The sequence below is a fragment of the Suricata suricatta genome, chromosome 2 (assembly GCF_006229205.1).
Source record: "Suricata suricatta isolate VVHF042 chromosome 2, meerkat_22Aug2017_6uvM2_HiC, whole genome shotgun sequence".
Taxonomy (NCBI): domain Eukaryota; kingdom Metazoa; phylum Chordata; class Mammalia; order Carnivora; family Herpestidae; genus Suricata; species Suricata suricatta.
The window spans coordinates 125,386,106-125,403,258 of NC_043701.1; the positions used below are offsets into that span (position 1 = coordinate 125,386,106).

Sequence of the window (17,153 nt, forward strand, 5' to 3'; positions counted from 1 at the left end):
CACACACACACACATACACACTCTCTTCAAATAAAAATATAGCATTCATTTGAAGTTAAAGTTATCTAGCATGGAAAATAAGACAATGATCCTAATGCTGATATAGATATTGGTAAGACTGTAACCTTGGTGCTGTTGAGATTGCACATATGTTCTAGTCATTTCAGACAACTTAATGCCATTTCCAATTTTCTCAATTTCTTTTCTTACCTGAAAGACCCTCACCTTTGTTCTCCATCAACTTGAATCCACCTCATCTTTCATTTAGTGGGTCTCTTTTTAAATTTTCCTGCATGCCACGCACTTCTTTTTTTTTTCTTTATTCCAGAAACACTTATGTAATTGAGCAGTTTGGCTAAATACTGCATTCTTAGCATTTGACAATCATTTCATCTCTGTTAAAAGAAGATGTTAACTGGCTATCCAGCAATCCCTTCAGTTGCCAGCCTTTCTTACAGCTAAGGATGAAAAAAATGACACAGTTCTAGCCAAAGAGATGTAAGGGGAGATATACTGGTATTTTATATATGTATTAGATAGATTAGATAATTAGATATATTCTCCATGACAAAGGAGAAAGAGGTGGGTGTAGCCTCTCTCATGGCCTTGGCTCTTCCTTTGTCCTTCTTTTGGATGAGGTTATGAGGGATGTAATGCCTGGATCTGCAGAACCATCTTATGAACAAAATGGGACACCCTAGAGACTCTTGGGGATGCCAACCCAGTGCTCTTGAATGTGGAGCTAGTGAACCAGCTCTGGAATTAGCGCCCTTCTTATTATTTAATTTAATGTCTTTATTATTTACGCCACTATTAAACTTGTTCTACTGTTCCTGGGAGCCAAACAGACCCTAGCCAACACAATCTGAATATTGAAATCCCTTAAAAACATCACCTTGCTTTACATTTTTATACTCCTGAGAACTTGGCCCAGTGCTCCCTATAGAGTAGTAGCTAAATAAATATGTGTAGTCTAGATGTTTCTTTGTGCCCACTGCTTTCTCAAGTTCATCACCAAATGAACTTCTTGAAATTAATCTCATATGCTTATTTACGAGACCACTAAATTGGAATAAGGAAATTGCCCTACATGGATGTCTGTTATTTAAGATGCGTATAGGTCAGAATGTAGCTTATCCTCACTTTGCCACGGCAATTTTTTTTTTTACTTTATTAAAATACTGAGTTTATTTCACATGTATGTTTTTGTCTCCCCACCATTTCCATTTGTCTGACCACCACTACTACTATGTCCTATCATAACATTCCATACATACTTAAAACCAAGCAAAGGGTGGAGTTCCGTCTTTAAAAACTAAACAGGCATTTTGGACAACACATTCTTGGCAATGCAACCTGGACAACATTTATCAGACACGGTAGGGAAAGTTCTCACTCTGCATTATAAAAGGGACAGTCAGATATCAACCGTTACAGAAATGAAATAAGATGGAAAATTTTAACAAACTGTATAAACTATTTTCTTACAGAGACTTCCTCCACTGCCAGAGATCTTGAATAGACTCTTGGTCAGTCATCCAGAAGCAATTCTTCACATAATTGATGAAACTGGCTTCCACTTTAGAAACAGAACCACCTTTTTTCTATACTTGCTCTCATTTTTGCTTTAATGTCTTCTATAGAACTAGGTCCTTTTGGTGTTTGGGTAGTCTTTTCCTGTTTTTTGAAAGATTCTTGACCTTTTGATCTTGGTGTTGATGGTTTTGAGTCTTTTCCATTCTGGTTAGATTTTTGTGCATTTTTGCCTGGAATATCTCATATAGATTTCTTTACTGAAGACTTTTCTTCAAGCTTCCTCATCATCAAAATCATCATCATCATCATCTTCATCATCTTTATCATCATCATCATCTTCTTCTTCATCATCATCTTCATTGGCAGCAAGTTTTACTTTCTTCTGTGGAATCTTACTACCACTTCCAGGGGCAGAATGCTTTCCAGACATACTAAAGGGCTCACATCCTCTTCCTCTTCCTCTTCTGACTCTGTATCTTCCACCATTGCTACTAAGTGCTGTCCACTAATACGCACAGGCCCTAAACCACATTTCAACCATAAGACCACAGGTGGTGTTATTTCAAAGCCCCCAAGGGAAACCATTGGCTACACAGATATTTTCAAAGTTATCCATGGCAAATTTTAATGATTATGAGCTTCGGACATACATGCTTTTAGAAGGAGATGTATTTTTTTTTAATCTATCTACCAGTGCCAGCTCTGTTTCTTCTACAAAGCCTACAGACAATGGGTGAACTGGTTGGGGGAGAGAGGAGGGAAGAAAGTTGGAAGCAGGAAAACGTATTTGGTTACTTGAAAGGTATGAGAGATCATTGTAAATTCCTCAATGCAGAAATATTCCTTTATTCATCTTTGTATCTTCTACATTAGCGTTTCTAAAATCCTAGTCTGATCATTCAGAATCAACTAGAGCTTTGCCAAAATTCACATTTTTGAACCCTACTCCAGAGCTAGAGAAAAAAAATCCCTGCAAGCAGGCATGGCAATCCATTATTTTACTCATTTGTCAATCCCTACCCCACTTCCTAGCAAAGGGCTTCATATATGTTAGATACTCAAGAAATAATAGAATAACTACATGAATGATGCAAAGATAAAGCAGTCTCTCAAACTCAGATGCAATCTCTGAAGCCATTCCTTTAAAACCATATTTATTTGATGAGGCACAATATTTCATATAAAGTGGGAAGTCCTCTTTTTTATTTTTAATTTTTTAAAACATTTTTAAAAGTTTATTTTTGAGAGGGAGGGAGAGAGTGCACATAGGGAAGGGGCAGAAAGAGAGGGAGAGAGAGAGAGAATCCCAAGCAGACTCTGCACTGGCAGCATGGAGCCTGATGAGGGGCTTGAACTCACAAACCATGAGATCATGACCTGAGCTAAAGTCAGATGCTTAACCAACTGAGCCACCCAGGTGCCCCCAAATCCCCCTTTTTAGATGGGCAAGGCACCTTCACTGATAACCAAGAGTAAAAACCATTTAAATAATTCTCTTGGTCTCAAACGTAAATAAACTGAAACCAAGAATAATATTTATTTAAAAAAACTTGGGCACTTAGAAATGAAGACAAAACATTCTAGGTCCTCAACTTCCTAAATATCCCTGACTACTTCTCTATGCATTTGTTTTCCCCATGCATTCCTCCCTGGAACATGGGCATAACTAGATTTGGCTGTAGGTTCACTGAAGAACAAGCTTGCTTTCTAGACAGAGATAGAACATATCTACAGCAAACAAAATGGTGACCACAGAGTCCTCTTTGAAGTAGTAATCTGGCTACACGCCTGCTCTTCGGACCCCAGTGGAAGCCTGAATCATTTCCCCGCCAACCACAGCCCCACTTCCCTGAAAACTGTGATTCCGGAGACTTGTGCTTTCCTGCTCTGCTAAAGTAGGGTTCTCTTGCATGTGATCCACTCTGGCATAACCAGATCAATTGTTGAAAGAGGCACCATCTGGATTCTTTTGGTGCAGGAGGAGAGAATTCTCTTGCTTGAGTAACTGAGTAGTGTGTGGATTCAGGGAACTGAGGAAGCATCTGTTTGGAGGGAGTGAAGAGGTCTTCTTTAGCCAAGTGGTTTGCACAACAAACTGGATCTCTAACTCCCCACCAAACTTCTCTCTTCCCTTCAATAGAGTCAAGCCAGTTTCTTCCCCCTTGTTCCACATGCCATGCACCTTAAAGAATATATACATTTGCCCAAGATCTTCTGCTCCAACTGAAATTTCTTATTCTTTTCTCTTCACCAATAATGAGAATAGTGCTCATCATATAACCACTGAGCAGTTAGTATGTGCTTTATACACATCGTTTCTTAGAATTCTTATTACAACTCTAGGTTGTAGGTAGTACTATCATCCCCATTTTATAGATAAGAAATGGATCACCAGAGGGGTTAAATTACTTGGCTAAGGTCATCCAGCCAGTATGTGGCAGGACTAGATTCAGATTCAAGACTGTCTGATTCTATAGTTCATGCTTGTAGCCTTCATGCGCTCATTCGAATTGTCTTTTTCTTCTAGTCTCTCATTGTCCATGAAGCCTTTTTGACTTTTTATATAGATTACTATCTAAACCATACATATTAGTTCTTTAGATAACAAAATCGTAGAATGTTAGAGAAAGCAGAAATTCAGAAACCATCTAGTTTACCTCACTTCTTTTACAAATAAGGAATTTGGGGACCAGAGAAACTATTCATGTTAGAAGTCTTACAGAACTCAGTCATGCCTTAAGGCAGAACCCTGCTGATTCTGGGGCATTCTCCTAGACTTTCTGATATGGTGGATCAGGGGCAAGGGTCTGGGAATGTGTATTTTTAAAATATCTTCATGGTTGAGTCCAATCATCAGACAAAGTTGGGAACCACTAATATTCTATACCAGTGTTTCAACTGTGTTTGGTGCTTCATTTTTTTATATGCATTTTTTTATCGCTCAAATCTTACCTTGTTGAGACCTTATTCTACACTTTTGTATCCCTTCCAGTGCCCCACCAGTGGCTAGACATATCTTAAGTGTCTAGTAAATGCTTGTGAATTGAAAGGAAGAAAGTTTTAGATACTGAGTATTGACGAGGAGGTGGCAGGGAAAATGGATTATGGCACTTAGTTCCAAGGCCACATAGAGCAAATGCTCCATGTGGGAGGCAAAATAGGTGGTGATTATAAGATTTGGCTTGTCTTATTTGCTTCAGCTCATAATGACTCAGAAGCATGGTTGGCCGAAGATTTCAGATAGTAGAGTTTGGATTTCTGATTTGCTTTTGCCTTCCCGACTGGGTAGACATGCTTAATAAATGTGATCCTCAGATGTTCAGGACATGTCATGTTCTGCTATAAGCACATGGAATCAGGCCCTAGTGACACTCTTGCCTTGGAGTGGCAGAGCCTTATATGGAAGCAGAGTGTACTTTTCGCTTTACTGGGGGATCTTTAAATAGCAGGGAACAGCAACTCAAAGCTTTTCAAAGAGCTACTTAAAGTTATTTTTCTCCATGACAACAGCCTGCCAATAAGGATAGAATTTAAAGAACTAGGATCCTAAGTCGAAAGAGAAAAGGAAAATTTTTCTTCTAAATTGAATGCTCAGAGATGAACCACAGCCAGAGTGTAAATCCCATACATTGACTCACATCTATAGAACAGATGAGATGAGCAATCAAAGTGCACTCTTTAATTATCTGTGTGCAAAATCAGGAGGATATTTAAAGGTGTTCACTTGGTGGTAGATGGGGTGGAGGGAAATACTCACAGTCATATGCTGTGATTGCTGAGGTTGATATGATGGATCCATCTTCTTCTGTGTTACCCTTAGAGGTTTGGCGGACTAATTTTATTTCAGGTGCTTAAAGAGCAACTTCTAAATAATCCTCCCGGGTTTGCTGTGCCTATATCTAGTAAACTCACTTTTTGCTCTGCCTCCTGGCCAGTCTTGAGTGAACTCAACTCCTGATTTCTTCTTTTCCACGAAATGAACATACTCAGATGGCTTCTCAGGGAGTTTGCACATAGTTCCTTTGTTTTGATTAAGGCTTTATTTATTTTTCTAAGGCTTTATTTTTCAGAACAGTTTTAAGGTCCCAAGTCGGTGAAGCCACAGAGATTTCTCATATGCCTCCTGCCCCTATATATGCATAGTCCCCCTCATTATAAACCCTCCCCCACAGCCATGGAGGTAGATCTATTACAACTGATGTACCTACATTGACACATCCTAATCACCCGAAGTCCATCATTCACATTATAGTTCACACTTGAGGTTGTACATTCTGTAGGTTTGGACAATCATATAATGACATATTTCCATCATTCTGGTATCATACCCAGCATTTTCACTGCCCCCCAAATCCTCTGTGCTCCATCTATTCATTCCTCTCCATGGCAACCATTGATCTGTCTCCTAGATTTGCCTTTTCCAGAATGTCATATAGCTGGACCCATATAGTATACAGCCTTTGCAGACTGGATTCTATCACTTTGTAATATGCATGCAAGTCTCCTCCATGTCTTTTTGTGGCCTGCTGGATCATTTCGTTTTAGTGCCGAATAACAGTCCATTGTCTGGATGTAGCACAGTTTATTTACCCATTCATCTATTGAAGGAAATCTTGGTTGCTTCCAAATTTTGTCAGCCATGAATGCTAACTGCTGCTGTAAACGTCTGTGAGGAGATTTTCATGGCAACATAAATTTTCATCTCCTTTGGCTAAATACCAAGACATGCCATTGCCAGGTCTGCTGGATTGTATGGTAAGAGTATGTTTAGTTTTACAAGAAACCACCAAACTATTTTCCCAAGTGGCTGTTCTTTTTCTGCTTTGCCCCCAGCAATGAACGAGAGTTCCTGTTGCCCTGTATCCTGGTGAGCACTTGGTGCTGTCAGTGTTCCAGATTTTGGCCATTTTAATAGGAGAATAGTGGAATGTCATTGTTGATTTCATTTGCAATTCCCTGATGACATACGATGTAAAGCCTCTTTTCATATGCTTGTTTGCCATTGGTATATCTTTTTTGGTGAGTAGTCTGTCAAGGTCTTTGGACCATTTTTTTTAGGTTGAGATAAAACTGGTATGTAACATTATATACGTATCACGTACACATTATAATTCAATATCTGTATGCATTATTTTTATTTATCATCACTGAATCACATCAGATTCTTATTTTTCTGCCCTTGTAGGCCACATTTATCTCCCACAGTGGAGGGGTTTATGTGATTTATCTTCTACTTCTAATTGGCCCCAAGAATAAGGATGAACCTGCCCTGACAACTTTCTTACCCTCCAACCAAATCCTAGCCAAACTTAGCAGCATTAGCTTTAGAATTGATCAATCCTAGAAATGGAATAAATTTTCTGATTCAGGGATACCTTCTAAAGTGTTCCCTATACATGCTCATCCAAACTTGACCCAATGATAGACAGCTCTCTAGCTTGACAGTGGCAAGTTTCACCACTGACTAGTATCAGGAATTACCATCCATCTAACAAATATTGGGTGCCCTTTATATATCAAGCTCTGAGCCAGGCCCTGGATCAGTGAATCAATCAGATAGTTAACATCTTCCTTATGGGATCAAAGTGGTTTTTCTGTAATGACCGGCTCTAGTCCTGCCCATTGAAACTATATAATTGGCCATTCTATTTCTCCAAAAACTCAAAGACAACAATCAGACCCCCTCGAAGTCCATTGTCATTCTTGACACCCCTTCCTTTGAACATGGTCCACTTGGTCACTGACCCTTTCAAAGGAGACTACTCAGAATTTCTACATCCTAGGCTTTTCTGCCCATGATGGGATACCCAGGTCTTAATAACAATCGCCTTAATCTGTGGAGTTACATTGCTTGACATGTTTCTGGAGTCTAGAGGTACAAGCTTGCATATGTATATATCCCTTGGGGAGAAGGAGTTGAAAAGATTAACTTCAACCTGGGGAGTTGTTTTTCTTCTGCTTTTTAACCAGAAAAATAAATGCGATTGTAGCTTTGAAAACTAAAATGCTAGCTTTTAAACAACTTGCAAATAATAGACTTTAGGATTTCAAGGGGAAAACAGGTCTGTAAAAATTCTGTGATAGGAACCCCTACATTGTCCTTTTAGTTGGTAAATTGAGAATAAGTGGTAAACAGAAAGTAATCGCCTCTAACTACATTTCACTGAGTACTAATGTCCCCCTGACCAGTCAATAATGTTAACTCACAAAAACATTAAGCCAAGTTTCTCCACAGTGACAACTTAAATAGGCAATGATTATAGTCCTTGAACTTTTGCCCCACCCCTTCCAACTTGACTTTGCAGGAGTGGGGGAAGGAACTTGGGGTTGGGCTGTTATAACAAAGCACACTCAATGCCACCCATGACCAAGAATCAGACAGTCCCTCTGCTCTTACACTTGGCTTATTCTGTGGCTGGAAACGTCAAACTCACTCCTGGAAGAGTTGACTATTTTCCCTTACTTCAGAATTTGGAAGGAATGATTATTCTCTGCTCCCATTTCTCACTTTGTTCTGCTCCCTGGATATGTTCTCTGTCTTTTTCTGCCTTTTTTTGGCCCCAGGGAGCTGGCCTCTGCAGGTACATCTCCCACCTTGCTACCTGATGTGCAGTTCACTTTGGCCAGTGAAGGGCTAGGTAAGAGGGTGAGAAGAGAGTGAGATCAGTGTCCAAACCCTGTGCTTCTGAAGCGTGTTTCTAGAAGTAGCTGTGTCTAGTTATTCCACATTACAGCTCTTGCTAAGCAGCCCCTAATTAGAGTTCCATTTTCCAGTAGGCTCTGGGGACTCTGGGTCCTCCCCTGGGCCTTGTGCTCTAGGACTCATGATGGCTTCCTGTCATTCATTGTTGGTCTCTGGGCACCTCAAACTTCTTAATTATTTCTTATCCCCTTTTCACCTCCATCTTATCATTACAGCCTCTTCATTCAAATCATCTAGCATGAATTCCTTCCTGCCTGGGCCCTGACCAATAAATCTCTGATGCTTGGGTCTCTTCTCTAAGTCATGGAGCACCATGGCATCAGCACTAGGGAAGTCTTTGTACCTCCCTTAGGCAGGCATGGCCCCAGTCCCAAGACCAGAGTTTAGGCTATTCCAACCTGGCCGCTCCTTGAATCAGTTTGCAAAAGATACATTCCAGTCCCTCCTGGGATGAAGCCTTAACAATTTCTATTTTGAAAGAACTCCATGAAGCAAGAATGGCAAAATGGTGATAATTGTTCAAGTTGGGTGATAGGTACATGGGGCCTGTTGAACCGTTTTCTCTGCTTCTGTGTATGTTGGACAGTTTTTGCTATAAAAGAGAATCAGTCATGTAAAATTCTTAGTTGAGAACCACTGATTCAAAGTAGAGGCCTGCCATTTATTGGCTAATCTCATTATTTCCTATCTTTCATTGGTTCCCATCACACCATAGTAGGGTCTCCATCTAAGTAAATAATGGGGTGGAACAAAGAGATCCTGCATATTTCAGTCACTCCCTCACAGATACCTCTATAGATTAGAGTTGAACAGATTTGCCTGAATCCCTTAATCCTTTTTAAACAGTTCCCACTCACATAGACATAGTTTGTGACCTTTAGCTAAACTGTCAGTACAGAATCAAAAACCCAAGTTAATACCCTCTGGTGTGGCTGTCTCATCTGTTCCTTTTTTATGAGAAATTCCTGAGAAGTCAAACCTTTCAATTTGTTCGATACAAGAACAGGACCCCAAATTTTGAGTAAGAAATTCAGGTTTCCAGTCTCTGCTTCTCTGTGATCTTGAGTGAGAGCCTTACCTTTCCAATGTTTCTGATTTCTTAAATTTCAAAGCAATAGTAGTTAAAGTATGTCCCTGACTCTGAATCATAGTTCTGCAACTTCCTAGCCATGTGACTTGGGCCAAGCTGCATAAATTTTATATGCCTCAATCTTTCCATCTGTAGAATAGAAATATTAAAGGAAACCACATCACTGAGTTTCTGGGGAGAGTAAATGAGCTACTATATGTAAAGGGATATAATACCTGGTGTATAAGTTCTATGTAAGTGGTGTCTCATGCTGTAATGCAATGCAATAATGATTGCTACTCAAATTTACATTTATAACCCTGAAGGATGAGGCAGAAGGAAACATAGCAACAGTTTCAGATACAGAGTTTCCAGGGATTTTAAAAATCATAATAAAATTTGAGAATGGCTGCTGTAGATTTTGCAGAAATTAATGGCCATAAACTCCAGGGGGGAAAGATTCATTCAAACAAGCCAGTGTGGCCAACTCCCTGATTGCTGGTCATTGGGTACACTTCGGAGGTTCCAACCAGCCTGGGAGGGGGGCCTGACTGGATCTGGAACTCTTCTTCCCCTGCTTTGGCCTGGCCTGAGCAAGCAGCCCAAGTTCCTGTGTTTGATGTGTGGGAGGTGGTGGTGAAGGGAGCGCAGGGGAGCGGGGACCATGCTCTTAAATCACACAGAAAAGACAAAAATGCTGAGATGGCCTTGGCTTACGTGTGTCCATTCTCAGCCAACTTGAAGACACACGGCTTCATTTAACAAACTCGACCTCATGTTCCTGTCCGTTAAAAACTATGCAAATGTGTTTTGAATTTTCTATGCAAGGGTGTATTACCTCCTAATGCTGACTATTAAAATTCCTGATAAAATCCAATCTCCAAAAGTTGGACAACAGGAGAGAGTGAGAGTCAAGGAAAAAGGTAGCCTTTTTAATCACATAGCACAAAAACATATATTAGTGAATAAGTTGACCCTAAAAAGCATCTCCTTGAGTCCTCTTTTGGCTGGGAGGAAAAGGGCTAATCTTTCTTTTCTTCACACCTAACCCAATCTAGCCAAATACCTGCAGGCTCCAGATTGAGAATTCTTGTTTCAATGTTCCTTTAAGAATAGATCTGGCCTTTACTAATGCCTAGCCAATGGTATGTTTTCGCTCTGAAACACCAGTCACTTATACACTCGGTATGGTCTGTTAATTTCTCCTACAGCTTGTGGCATGTCATTAAAAGCCACGGCTAAGAAAAGTCATGTCTTCTCTGACTGGTTTTTGATCTGTGAATGTCAAGGAGACATGCAGTTATTGTGCAAAGACTATTGCTCTGAAGACTCTCAGGGTGTCCAGGTGGGGTGCCTGCCTGCCTTAGGATGTGCCTCAGTAGCCATGTCTGTGCCACATCCCTTTCTTTGGGGGGAATGACTTTCCTTTCACAAGTTCTCATCCTTCTACTCCCTGTTCTATTGTGTGTCCTGGACAGAGCTGCAACACTGCACTGCTGGCCATGGTGAAGGGTTTAATGGTAGGTAGTTGACTCAAACGTAGCAGTCCGCGTCTCACACCTCACTTTGGGTTGCAGCTGGGAGAGGCACCCAAGCTGGTCTAGCCAGAGTCCTTCCTCAAGATTTATGTCCCCACATCCAACACTTCATTATGAAAATTCTCAAACAAGTTCTAAAAGAATTTTATAGTAAACACCCACCACCTCAACTCTATCATTTAGCATCTTACTACATTTGATTTATCAGCTATCTATCATCTATCTATCCATCCTTCTATGCAGCTCTTAACTCAAGTCATTGTCGGTGCATTTCCAAGTACATCACAGACATTAGTACACTTCTCTGTAAGAGTTTTAGGATGCATTCAAATAGTTTTTAGTATTTGTTTACAATGGGTTTTCCTTTAGACATAAAAATAATATACAATGAAATGCACATATTTTAATTGCATATTTGCAGAGGGTTTTTTTTTTGTCAAATATGTACCTTCAGGATTTATTTTCATCAGGAGTGGAGGAGTAGAGAGAAAGCTTTTTTCCCTTTTGGAAGGTGAGGCTCAAAGATGTGAGCCCAGAGTGGAGCAATTATGACTCTAGCTTAGGATTCTGAAAGCCAGCTGGAGATAAGAAGGCTGACATATCAATGTGGAGGCAGAGCTAAGAGACAAAAATAATTTTGAAAGTATTGTAGTCATTTCTACCCTTTTTTTTTTCTTTTGCAGTTTGGTTACATGAGCCCAAAAATTCTCATACTAGCCTAGCTATTTTAAGTTGTTTTTCTTTTACTTACATCTAGTCCTGACTAATATTTTATATATATATATATATATATATATATATATATATATATATATATATACACACACACACACACACACACACATGCATACACACACACACACACACGTGTGTGTGCGAGCATGTAATTTGAGGAGGGTATTACATGTCTATAGCAAGTATCAGCACCACAAGTTGGGAGAGGTTAAGAAGGTCTAAGGTTTCTTATAAATCTAAGGGAGTGTGGATCTAATAAAGTGAAAGCACTGGCCTCACCTAGGTTCTGGCTGTAGATCCATCCTACGTAGTGAAAAGAGACAATTGTGTATAGGCATTAGGAACTTTATTTAAAGCAGACTCTTTAACATAAAAACAAAAGCAAAACATGACACGTCAATCTTAATATTGACAGTAGTTACTAATAGAAGTTAAGGACCCTTAGAAACAAGATCCTAACATACTTGCTAATCATTTTTTTTCTAACTTTGAATATTCCCCAGTTTTTGTGGATTTAGCTAACTAATTACAGAAACAGAGGCAGTGTGTTTTCACTGTTAGAGGTAGAATAGGTTGCAAAATGCCAAAATGGGTCCAATCTGGAAAATGTTGAATCCATATGTGAGAGAAGGGAAAAGAGACGAAGGCTCTCAATCATGAGGGGGAGTAAAGGAAGTATTTTATTGCCCAAGAGAAATTTCTACTTTTTTTTGGATTTTGGTTCATACATATGATACTATTTATCAGTTGTGTTATTTTGGTATTCTATGGTCAGAATTTATTTCTCTTTCTCTCTTTGTCTCAAACCAAAATAAAGTCTCTCTTTGGTGAATTCTACATAGGTCAGAAAAGTGGTTACCTTTGGGGGAAGGGAAGGGCTTGCAGATGGAAAAGTGTCCATGGAAGGCTTCATGTCCATGTCCATGGAGGGTAGGTACCCAAATTCTGTTTCTTTACCTGAATGGGGATTACAAGTGCATTCCTCTTTTATTAAAGTAGGAATTAATTTTGTAGGGTTTTTGTGTTTCGTGTTCATAATTTACAACAAAATCCCCAAATCTCAAGCAAATATATAAAGACAAGATTTGATAAAGCTATGAGATGAGTACATTATTAGTGCTTAATTCATTTTATACTTTTTTGTGTCATTGGAATATTTCATAATATAAAAATTTAATTAAAACCATTTCCTCCTTGACCTCCAAATCCAACTTTTCTTTAAAAAGACAGAACTTTTACACAGTCTTTTATTTCTGATGTCTGTCCAGAGTGACAGCAAATGACGGTCATCCCAGAATTGTCACTAGCACCTACTTACTTTGCATTGTCTACGGAAATTACCTCTTCAATCTCCAGATTTTCTAGGTTCCTTAACTCTTTTGTGTGAGTGTTAGCCTGATTCATTTTATGTAGAACATCTGAACTTTACTATATATTTTTATAACTTCGTATTAAATTTTATATGACCAGATCTACCTATGCCAAAGTGAATGGGAATAATTAAAGTAATTATCTGGGTAATTTATGTTAAAGCTTTCTTGTTCAGATAATTCAAAGAAAAGCAGAGTAAAGAGTGTAGTGATAGGCACCTAGATGACTCAGTTGGCTAAGTGTACCATTTCAGCTCAGGTTATGATCTCACAGGTTTGTGGGTTTGAGCCCCATGACAGCACGGACCTGCTTGAAACTCTCTGTCTCCCTCTCTCTCTGCCCCTCCCCCACTCACACATGCTCACGCACGCACACGCTCTGTCTCTCTCAAAAATAAACATTAAAATAAATTTTTTAAAAAGTGTAGTGGTGATTGTCCTCCATTACCTGATTATTGCCCCAATTCCTCATTTTGTTTGGATATTGAGGTTCTTTATTTTTTCCCATGACTTTTTTTTTTTAGAACAGTTTTAGTTTCACAGCACAATTAAAAGGAAGGTGCAGAGATTTCCCACACATTCCCTGAACTGATGAATCATAATCACCCACAGTCCATAGTGCACATTACAGTTCACTCTTGGTCTTGTGCGTGCGGTGCACTTGGACAAATGTCTAATGAATGCATCCATCGCTATGGCATTATACAGAGTCTTTCCACTTGCCCTAAGAACCGGCTGTGTTCCACCTCTATTCCTTCCTTGCTCCACCTTGCAGCCCTGGCACCCAGGAATCTTTTTTACTCTCTCCATAGTTTTGCCTTTTCCAGAAGGTCATATTGTTGCCATCGTGAAGCATACAACCTTTCAGATTGCTTTTTTTTCACTTTGCAATATGCATTTAAATTTCCTCCATTTATTTTTATGGCTTGATAGCTGGTTTACTTTTATCATTGCATAATATTCCATTGTTTGGACATAGCACATTTTATTTACCCATTCACCAACTGAAAGACATCTTGGCTACTTCCAAATTTTGGCAACTATAAATAAAGCTGCTATAAACATCCAGGTGAGGGTTTTTCTATAAACATAACTTTTCAGCTCCTTTGGGAAAAGCCAAGGAGTGTGACTACTGGCTCTGCTGGATTGTATGGTAAAAGTATGTTCAGTTTTGCAAGAAACCACCAAACTGGTCTTCAAACTGTAGCTTTCGCTTTGCCACCAGCAATGAATGAGTTCCTGCTGCTCCACATTCATGTGAGCATGTGGTGTTTTCAGTGTTTCAGAATCTGGCCATTCTGATAGGTGTGTCGTGGTACCTCATTGTTTTAAGTGAGGTACTTAAGCATATTATATTAGTAGGGCATTGGTAAGAGCAATAGCTGATAATGTTAAATAGTTGCTATGTGCCAGGCACTGTACAAAGCACTTTACAAACATCATCTGATTTAATATCAAATATCATTCCACCACTCTTGTGTTATACATACTATTATTGTCTTTAAAGATAAGAAGACTGAGGCTTTTGAGGGTGACATTTCCAAGTCACACAGCATGGGACAGCAGGGCTGGCTTCACGGGCGTGGACCTGCAGAGTCACGCTGACCTTGTAGTCAAAAGAGTCCCATATTTGGTTTAATGCTTAGAGGTCACTGTCTTTAAGTTCTTAATAATTTGTATACAAAGAGCCCTGCACTTTCATTTTATACCAAGCTTGGCAAATGGTGCCCTATAGGGTAGAGCTGAGTATTTGACACCAGAAGCTATGCTGTTAACCACTAGTCTATTCTGCCACTCTTTACATCTCTGAATGAAGCTAGAAGGAAAAACAAAGAAACAAAACAATGAAAACAAACAAAAACACCTCAAAAAAGGAAAAAATGGGGAAAAAACCCCCACAAAACTAGTAGCAGGTGACCAGATGACATGGCGTATGCATATAACTAAAGATAGTAAGGGGAAACTAATTTTAATATGTGTGACTTGGGCTTCACTGAACATTTTCTGGACATAATTCTTGGTAAATAAAATGAATATGGGTGACTTGTTCTACCTTAGGAGATACACACACTCCCATGATATAAAGTTCATTTTTCTACATTCATTGCATGTGGCTTATTCAAGAGCTTTTTTCAAAACAAACCAGTATTTGGAGATGCTGGGTGAAGACATCAAATCTGGAAATTTGATCGCTGTTTTCTCCAACCGAGGAGAGAGTCTCACTGCCCGGCTTTCAGGCCTACAAACTCATCCACCCTTGTACTAAGGGACGCATCCGCACAGAAAGTGCCAGGAAAACAGTGGCGGCAGATTGGGAAAGCAGCATTGCGAATCCCCACACAAGGAAGGTCGAGGCAGAGGAGCGGCCATTCCTCTTCCGGTGTGCTCTTCATTTCCGGTTTGCTGCGCTGTGGGTCCTAAGGCCCCCTTCCGCAGCTTGCTGTGGCGGCTAGGCCGCCGTGCACCTACCGGGATGCTTGCCCCTGTTTTGCTTGTGGTCTCGGTCTGTGCTTGCCTCCTCCCTGGGGTTGCTCAATTTGAGCTGCTAGATAACAGCTTGTCTCATTTAGCCGCAAGGGTCCCCCTGGCGCGCGGCGAGACGAAGCTTGGCTTGTACTCCTCCCAGACGCGGCTTGCTCAGTGCACTGAGAGGGTGAGGGCCCGCGGCCGCAGAAAGGTGGAAGCTGGTGCAGGGGCTCTGCCCTTCATTCCCCTTGACCCGCGGGGTCCCCTGCTGCCTGGCCCCTGGCAGCCTGGAGGCTTTGGTGCCACAGGAGTGTTAAATCTTACAGCTTAGCATTACTTCTTCATCAGAAAACAGAATCACGGGAGAAACAGCTTTTCTTGCCACATGGGGGGGTGGCTGCGGTTCATTGGTAATTACCAACGTTCCCCTTCTCGCCTCACCCAGCCCAACAATGCCCATCATTGTTTCCAATAAGGTTTCACCGGTGTCTGGTGAGAACTTGTACAGGCAGGTCCGCAGCAGCACGCAGCGGAGCATTCCGTCTTCCTGGCGCTGGTACGTAATTCCCAACGCCCAGCCTTCCAAACTGAAGGATTGTCATGCCTAAGTAATTTTTTCTTCATTATGGATTAAGGATAAAAATAAAACTAGCCCAAGGTTTGTTTATATGTTCTTCACCACATGCACCTGTCAGGTAATATTTTGTCAGTGCAGTTTGAGAAGTACGGCGGGTCCTTTTAGTGACTAGTTGAAACTAACAGATGATAAGAGTTTCAGGGAAGTGTGATTTGCCCAAGATCTAAGATGTCAGCCTAGACTTTTCTATGCCAGGAACGGTGTTTCTCCATTACTGCATCACATTACTTCTATCATGAAACATATTCAGAATAGAAAAAGAAAGTTATATAAGACAGCTGTGTGTTGCTTTTAGGAAGAAAGTGAGCATATTAGTAGTAGTAGTGATTTTAGCATATGTAACTAACTTACCAGACTATTTGACAATGGTCAGTTATGGTCCAGGCTGACTGGAAGGATCATCTCTGTGTCAAGAATCAAGGAACTTGATGGGAAGAAAAAATGCTCAACCCTTTAGGAAAATTAACTATTACCCAGAATAATGAACTGGCATTTCACTGTTAACTATGAAGCAAATCTTGTTCTCCAGAATCTTAAACGGACCATAGTTGTAAGGAATCTTAAAGAGATTTCTCAAAGCAAAGTATGTAGCAATGTGTCAGGGTCCTTGAAGCTATGTATAAAATTAAACATCTCTTCAAGAACACCAATTCAATTTGAGAAAAAGAAAAAAAACAAAGAGAACAAATGAGCAAAGCATGCTTATCTCTGAAAAATACCAACGTCTTATGGAGGAGAAGGCAGTTTGGGTTTGAATTTTTAAAAAGGTTAAAACTGCACATCTACAACGATTCTCTTTGGGTGAAAACATCCCAAGTGGTAACCCTAAGAATGAATTTTTACTCTCTGGTATCTTTGGACTATTTCTGTGAAAAGTTTGAGAAGTACTGGTTCCCTTAGTAGACAAGTTGAAACTAACAGATGATAAATGATTCTCCTGTGGTTACAGCATGACTGAGCCCAAGATCCCCTAACTCCTTGTCTACCATTCTCTGTACAATTCTAGAAACCCATTCTTTACTGTGGCGGCGGTTCTAAGAGTAAAATGTATTTTCCTGCTGCAGGCACACCAGAATGTGGAAGTAATGCCATCTTGGAT

At 40.1% G+C, this 17,153-nt stretch overlaps 1 pseudogene; it reads right to left on the minus strand.

Annotated features, from left to right (window-relative positions):
* Positions 1-1,484: 1,484 nt before the first annotated feature.
* On the minus strand, positions 1,485-2,142 carry LOC115275863 (annotated as a pseudogene).
* Positions 2,143-17,153: the final 15,011 nt, after the last annotated feature.